The sequence below is a fragment of the Panthera uncia genome, chromosome D1 (genome assembly GCF_023721935.1).
Source record: "Panthera uncia isolate 11264 chromosome D1, Puncia_PCG_1.0, whole genome shotgun sequence".
Classification (NCBI taxonomy): Eukaryota; Metazoa; Chordata; class Mammalia; order Carnivora; family Felidae; genus Panthera; species Panthera uncia.
Window position 1 is genome coordinate 28,652,862 of NC_064808.1, and position 8,639 is coordinate 28,661,500.

The window sequence follows — 8,639 nt, forward strand, 5'->3', positions numbered from 1 at the left end:
TTTTTTACTTTTTGAATTCACACAGCACTTTTTTTATTCCAGGTGCTTCGAAAGTTCAGGATTCCAGTCAATAAGGATTTTTTTTCCTTTTTGGCAGAAAATTCACACACTTCTTAATGTTACGTAAGAATCCCAATAGTAAAAATAAAGAGAGGAGAAGAAGAATGGGAGTGTAGTGACACAAAAGGTCAACTGGAGAAGGAGAGGCATGGAGAAGAAAAGTATTATGAGTGAGGCAACAAAAAGACTCAGGTTATGATAAAGAAACTGCTAGAAAGATGAGTCCGGCACACATGGGCACATACGGACTGCTGGTCAGACATCACACGAGTGCTACCAGTAGGTAGTGCAGTGTGGTAGCTGAGAGCCTGCATACTGGTGTCTGAGTACCTGGGTTCCAATCTTTGTTGCATGTGGGTGATCTTGGATAAGTTGTTTGCCCTCTGTGCCCAGTGTACTTGTCGATAAAACGGGTAAAAAATGGTAGGTATAGGATTGGGGTAAAAGGATTAAATATGATTTCCCAAGTAAAGTAGTTAGATCCTGATTCTGATTAATTGGCTCTTATGTTGATTGCACATTATTAGTATATTGCATAGCTATTATAAGCTCATTAGATGTGCCTGCAGAGACACAAAGTGTTGTAGGGGAAAGTCAGCAAGCTTTAGGACCAGGTGGGGCCGGATTCCACTTTTAGGTGTATGACCTCGGATGACTCATTTGATCTCCCCAAGGCTCAGTTTCCTGACCTTTACAATAGGGATAACAGCACCTGCATTGTAAGATTGTTTTAGAATAAGCAGTAATAACTAGGCAGGTGCTAGGCACACCATAAGCTCTCAATAAATGGCAAATCTCATTATTCTTAAGGGAGAGAGGCTATTTGATACAGTCAGACTAGAATATCAGAAACTTTAACACATGGCATAATCAATTCAACAAACCTTCACACTTGATTTGACCTCCAACTTAGAACACTTTGGGTATAAAGCAATATTTTTAATTTATTCAAAGTTTCTTTTGGTCACCCCACATTTTCTTTTATTGTCTTAGACATTTAAACTTTCACAACTCCAAGAAATTTGAAACTGAGTTCAAATCAGCTAAAAAAATCCACCCCAACAAAAGCCCTCCTTTGCTCCTACTTATTGAGCCTTTACTATCCATCCTACATTTTGATGACCTGAGCTAAGTAATTAGTTCTAAGATGATCTTAGACACCATTAAATTAAGAATACAAAAGCAGCAACTGAATTTCAGAGGTGTGAACCAAATTACCTGTGAAGCTAGTTAAATATATTGCTATAATTATTAAGTTCTTTTTCTATGCCAAGTACTAAGCTAAGTATGTCACGTGCATTATCTCACTTAATTTTCAAACTGTCTTCTGAGGCAAGTGTTAATATTTATTATTTTTATTTGATAGATGAACAAACTGAGTCTTAAAGCTGGACTGTGTAATTGGTATCCACTAGCCACATGTTACTATTAAAATTAAGTTAAATCTAAAGTTCAGTCTCTTAGTTGCACAGACCAAATTTCGCGTGCTCAATAATGGCTACTGTATTGTTCAACTCAAATTATAGAACATTAGAACAGCATCATAGAAAGTTCTATTAGACAAGTCTAAGTAATCATCTGAGTTTACACGGTTAACACATGGTTAGAACCAGGTGACACGACTCCTGAACTTGTCCTCTTAAGCTCTCATTGCCCGAACCAAAGTTTCTCAATATCCACATCAATGTTCTTCCCATTGTCCATTATTTCTTCTTGAGAATATCATTACCTTGGTGAATTATATGCTTCATGGTGACAACTTTACATACAGACTCTACTTAATTTACTTAATTTTTAAGATTTATTTACTTTTTATTTAAATCTATTAATTGTTAAAAAGTAGATTATAGTGAATGGTTTATTTCTATTACTTGCCTTATATTTATAAAAAAATACAATAAAATATTTTACTATATTCTATACAAACACTGAGAGATGTTTATTTCTATATAGGGAGGTTTGTGTGATATACAGGTGTTAAATATACATTTAGTGAAAACCAGATACTTTTGCTGGTCCTAATCCCAATTATTAAAAAAGAATAAAAAAGGAAATGTATTTCTGACAATGTGACATGATGCTATTTATTGCTACATCTGTAGAAACCACCTAAAATCTTCTCTGTGCCCACCAGGTGTTTGTGTCACATGCAAATGCATCTGTTCCCAACATTTAGGGAAACACCAAAGCAGGATATAATAAAGGACAAATATAACTATGTGCAAAAACTTATTCACACAGACAGTGGATAATCTACCAAGGAAGTGACTTTCAAGGAATAGCTTCATGGAAGGATGTAGAAATGCTCTTTTAAAATGGAGTAAAATGGGTAAGACTATTTTATGCCAAACATGCACTCAAGTGAGAAGGCACAAGAAGTTTGAGAGACAATAAGACTTTCAGCATGATTAGCACCACAGGAACACTGGAGAGTTGTGGGAAACGTAAGTAGCTTTGATGAGGCTCAATTTGGACAGTTTTGATGCTAGACCAATACAAACTGAAAAGAAGTGAAATCAGTTTAGAGGAGTAGCTTCATCTTGCACACAGAAGGGTCATGGTGGGAGCTGCCACACTACTATGATGGAAATAAAGAACCATAATGAGCTGGATGACTTATAGAACCATAATATTCTAGGCTTTATCAACCATGAGTTGAAATCTAGCACCCTTTGCATCAATATCCCAATATCCCTTCACAAGCCAAATCTTTTTCTCTTTAACCATATCCATTCTTCTAAGGAAGCTCATTCCCCAAATATATTTCTAATTCTCCGAGGACTTATATTTCATCTCCTACCTTGCTAGTCCCAAATCTGGATGCCTGGCTCAGGGCTGGTTTTGGGAGCAATTCACAGTCCCTACTGATTGGAGGTCGATGTGTGGAAATCCAACCACAACCTTGTCATTTTCACAACTGATCCACTGTGCACTGGGGAAGAGAATGCATCCCCCCTGTGGTAAATGCCGACAGGGTCATGGATTTTAGAATCAAGTTAGCTGAGAGGGCTCTGAAACCACACTGCCTGAGTACTCTAACCATTCAACCTTACCCTTTTCTCTTATTTGAAATGGATTCACAATAATAATGCCTATCTCATAGTGTTGCTGTTAACATTAACTAAAATAATTCATGGAAAGTATTCATACAGCTCTTGATTTAATTCATGTCAGAGGTCTCCCTATTATCAACCCCAAATTATTACAGCTCTAAGTCATTTGTTCACACAAGCAAGCAAGCACATGACCACATACACATATGTATTCCCCGGTAAGCACACACCCCAGTGGTGTGACTGGTTTGGCATGTGACCCAGTATTAGCCATGTTATTTACCCAAACATATCACCCACAAGCACCCTCTGATACTTGAGCTTTCATACCAACTTGATGAGGCAGACCCCTTCATGTAAACACTGTCTCATTCCCAGGCATACTATATCCATAGACTCTCCTTTGCCTCCAAAGTGCCAAGCTCTCTCCTACCTCAGGATCTTTGCACCTGTTAAAACGTTTTCCTTCAATGGTACTTTTCCCCACTCTGCCTGACTAGTTTTTACTTAACCTTCAAGTCTTTGGGAAGCTTTCCCTAAACTTCCATCTACAAGCCACTTATTTAACCAGGTATATGGATATATGTATATCCTCTCTTTGTGAAGCCCAACTAAAGAAATTCATTGACGTTGTATAAACAAATCTTTGCTCTGGAGCAAAGCCAAGTCAGCTCTGTTCACCAATGACTGAAGATATAAGTGGTCATGTACAGTCATTTTAATCTTAGTTATCCTGTTTTCATTTTTCTTGGTTCTTGAGTGCTTGCTCTGTGCTTAATTTCAAGGTGTTTTATGAGCATTATTAATCTCATTATGTCCAATGAATGTACAAAGAGTGAAGATGATGAAAACTACTAATTATTGGCATAAGATTCTGATGGAAACAAAGTGAAACCTAACATTAATTGATGTGCATATGTTCATCACTTGTAGGGCATTGTTTTGGACTCAGGAAAAAATAAACTTATACATGGTCTTTGGAAATTTAACACATTTGTACCCAGAGGAGTTTCTATGTTTGGTTTTCTGGTTATATTTTGATGTCTCTATAGCTCTGTCTATTCTAAGTTTCATGAGGATAGGAATCAATGTTTTGCTCAACATGGTATTGAAGAGTCCTTCAGAGTGACTGTAATGACTTCTGACACTAACTACCAAGAGTAAAGCCAAACTTCTCAGGTGAAGGGCAGCGTCCTCCATAAGACTGCTCTCACTTCAGACACCAGCCAATGTTTAGAGGTCCCCAGGACCTCTATAGGACATTCACTTTTGACCAGATCGTTATAAATTCAGTTTCCCATTACCCCTTCAGGTTTGATAATTTGTTTGAACAACTCACAAAACTCAGGAAGGCACTGTACTTAATGATTGTAGTTTTTTTATAGCAAAAGAATTCAAATCCGAACAAGTAGGATAATATCAGAGAAGCTCCCAAATGTGAAGCTTCTTGACCTTCAGGATGCATATGATCATCTCAGCACAGTGATATGGGTCACTCTGCAGAATATTTGCCTAGGAAGGTCACCGGAATCTGTGTCCAGAGCTTTTATCAGAATTTCATTATAAAAGCAATATTGGTTAAATCTTACCCATATGACTCAATCTCTATCCTCACCTACTTCCTTACAGGTCAGGCTTATCTCCTGTGGCTCAAAGCCCCAAAGTCTAATCACATGGTTGGTCTTTCTGGTACAGACCCAGAAAGGCCCATCCTGGCCCATTCCATTAGCATAAATGCTCCCAGGGCCTACCACGAAGTCTCCTCAGCATAAACTTTCAAGTGTGATCTGAGAGGTAACCATGGATAGCAAAGATACACTAAATTATTTGGGAAATTCCAAGGGTTCGGAGGTTACCTTCCGGGAACCAGAGACAAAGGCCAAGGGACATGCTTTGTTACACAGGGACACATAGTAGGTATAATAAATACTTGTTGAATAAATGACTCACTGGAGTGTTAGGTCAGGTTAAACTGGATATTGCCATGACTCTGTCAAGAATAAAGAGAAAATATGATTGAATCTAGCAATTAGGTGATCGTATTCAAGGCAGTTTCAGATGTTAATTGATTAAAGAATAAATGGGAGTTGAGGTTTTATAGATTACTCTATTAAGATGTTTGCTGGTGAATAGCAGGTGGAAGATATAGGATGTAGACACGAATATGTTTTTAGCATGATAGGAAGGAGCCAGTGGACTAAAAGAGTAAGATGAGAACTGATTGGGGCAAGACTGAGGTAGCCTTATGGGTGACTGAGTTCCCAAGCACTGCTGGTGGTCAAATACTTGTCTCAGATGAGACAGAGATGATTCACGCAACATCATGATGGCTTATAATACTCCTTCTAAACCTAAAAGTTCATAATTCAGCTCTGGTGAAATACCTTTGTTCAAAGAAGTTTGTTTCCTTAGGCAAGCAGCTCTTAATTAGGGGTGATTTTGCCCCTCAAGGGACATTTGACAATGTCTGGAGACATGTGACCCAGTAATTCCACTTCTGTCTATATATTCAGAAAAACTGAAAACAGAAACTCAGATATCTGTATACCCATGTTCACAGCAGTATTATTCACAATAGAAGAAAGGTGGATCCAACCTAAGGGTCAATTGCCAGATGAATGAATAAACAAATGTAGTATATCTGTAAAATGGAGCATCATTCAACCTTAAAAAGGAAGGAAATTCTGACATACTACAACATAAATAAACTTTGAAAACGTTATGCCAAATTAAATAAGCCAGTCCCCCCAAAAAACAAATATTGTAGGATTCCACTGATATAAGGCACCTAGAGTAGTCAAATTCACGGGAAAAGAAAGTAGAATAATGATTACCAGGGGCTGGGGGAGGTGGGAAAGGCAAGTTACTACTTAATAGATATGAAGTTACAATTTGGGAAGGTGGAAAGTTCTGGAGATGGATGCTGGCAAATGTACTTAATGTCACTGCACTATGTGCTTAAAATGACTAAAGTGGTAAATTTTATGTTATGTATATTTTACTACAACCAAAAAAAAAAAAAAAAAAGACTGAGGTGCTACTAGCATAGAGTGGGCAGAAGCCAGGGATGCTGATAAGCATCCTACAATGAATAAGCCAGCTCCTGCAGCAAAGAATTTTCCAGCCTGAGTGTCAATCAGGCTGAAGTTCAGAAATCTTACTTTCACAAAATTCTGTGTAGTGATACAGTTTTTTTTTTTCATTTTTATAGTGCTTTTCCACACTCAAGCTACTTTCCTGATTTCACCAGATTTTACTGGCCAAATCAAGCTAAAGAGAAGCAGAAGGGTTAGGGGGAACAAGGAGAAAAAGAAGGAGAAAAGCAATCACTTAAACCTCAAAATAGAATTTAGAAACTCTCAATTTCTGAGATCTGTCTGTCTATAAAATAATTTCATCAGTAAAGTCTGAAACTACCTCTGTAAGATTCCCAAGCTTGGCTTGAATTCTTCATATTTTGTTGCATTCCCAAATCTATTCCATGCATGTTCAAGGAACTGATCATAAACTACCTTAGCAATAATATACTGTGTATTGTTTCAGTGTATATCGTGTCTAAAATATATGTAATCTGTTTAAATTCTGGTGAAAATTCTGTCTTCCATAGATGTATTTTCTACAGAAAAGAAGGTATCTTGGTTTAAAGAATGTCTTTATATATTTCTCCTGTTTAAAACCAGAAAGAAATCTCAATGATGAAGAATAATTTTTTCCACTACATGTGCTATTGTTTAAAAGAGAACAATGTTTCATGTTAAATAACTAAAACAAATTAAAACTTGAATGAACAATGACAGTTCGGGAAAATTGTCTTTTATGTTTTCTATCCATGGGGCCACTGGATCAATGGCCTTTCAATTCAGTCAAATAAACCTCCGATCCAGTCGAACAATCAGTGAGTCTTATTATTTTCAAGAAATTGAGCAGCTTATTTGATTGAAAATGATTGAATTAAGTGTGTGTGTGTGTGTGTGTGTGTGTGTGTGTGTGTGTTGAGCCACTGCATTTGATACAGAGTAAAGTAAAAAAGGACTATAGTTTGAGAAACAATGACCCTGGAGAATGTTAGTATTTTATTAATTTATTATTTGTTTATTCCTCCATCTTGTTCCAAAAAAAAAAGGTTTAAGGCAGCTCTAAGTATTTTTATAATCTATTGTCTCTTGTCTTATGTTTGTGAAATTTTTGTAGACTGGGAGATAAACACTAAATAATTAAAGATTATGGAAGAAAGAAAGAGAAGGAAGGAAGGAAGGGAGGAAGAAAGAGAAGCAGGGAGAAAGGGAGGGACAGAGGGATGAGGGAGGGAAGAAGGGAGGCAGAGAGGGAAGGAGGGAGGGAGGAGGGGGTGAGAAAGAAGGAAAGGAAGCAGCCTAATATCTTTTAACACCCAAGGAATTACTTCATCTCGAAGACTGTTTCAATAACTTCATTCAGTAATACCATCAGCAGACAAAACATACATGCTAATTGCAATTAATTTATATTCAAGGATATGATAACTATAGAAAAATTTGTTTATTTAAGTAGAATGAAATGTGGTCTGAGTTGACTTACTGTTTTTAAAAAAAAAATTTTTTTTACATTTCTTTATTTTTGAGAGACTAGGAGAGACAGAGCACAAATCGGGGAGGGGCAGAGAGAGAGGGAGACACAGAATCCGAAGCAGGCTCCCGGCTCCAAGCTGTCAGCACAGAAACTGACACGGGGCTCAAACTCACGGACTTTGAGATCATGACCTGAGCTGAAGTCGGATGCTTAACCGACTGAGCCACCCAGGTGCCCCTGACCTATTGTTTTTTTACTTTCTGTCATCCATTTGTCCTTCTGAAAAGCACTCCAATTTCTTTTTGGAAAATTTCTTTCTCCCCATTATAACCTTGATGGGTATGATAAGTCTAGGTGTCTGCCTTACAACTGGGGAGCCATGGCAGCTGCCTGGGGCTCTATTTACCAAATCTTTCCTGCATTGCTCAGATACGGGCAGGAGGTGAACTACCATCTCAACTTGGTCCGTGGATACACTCTCCAGGATTTTGACTCATCAAGTGACACAAGACTGAAGAGACATTTGGAGTGAGTCATTTCTCTAGCTCCTGGTTCCCAGCTCTCTCAATCTTCTCTCCTTGATTCCCGCTTCCTACCCGAGTGCTCCAGTTACTATGGCTGTGTTACTATCCACCCCCAACTTTGTGGTTTAAAATAACAATAACATCTAGTTTGCTCATGACTCTGCAGCCTAGGCAGGCCTCAGCAAGGACAGCTTGCTTCTCCTCTACCCATTTTTGCCTGGGGTGGCTTAATGGCAGAGCTTGAAGCCTTGCTCACACGTCTGGCACCTGGTCAGAGAAACTGGAACAGCTGGGGACCACAACAGATGGGGCTCCTTGGTCATCTGTCCAAGTCTTTGTATGGTTTATCCAGCATGGTGTATTTAGGGTGGCCAGACTTCTTACAGCTCAGCAATCCAAAGACACACACCTCAAGAAAGAGCCACACGGAAGCCCTATCTCTTTGTATGACTTA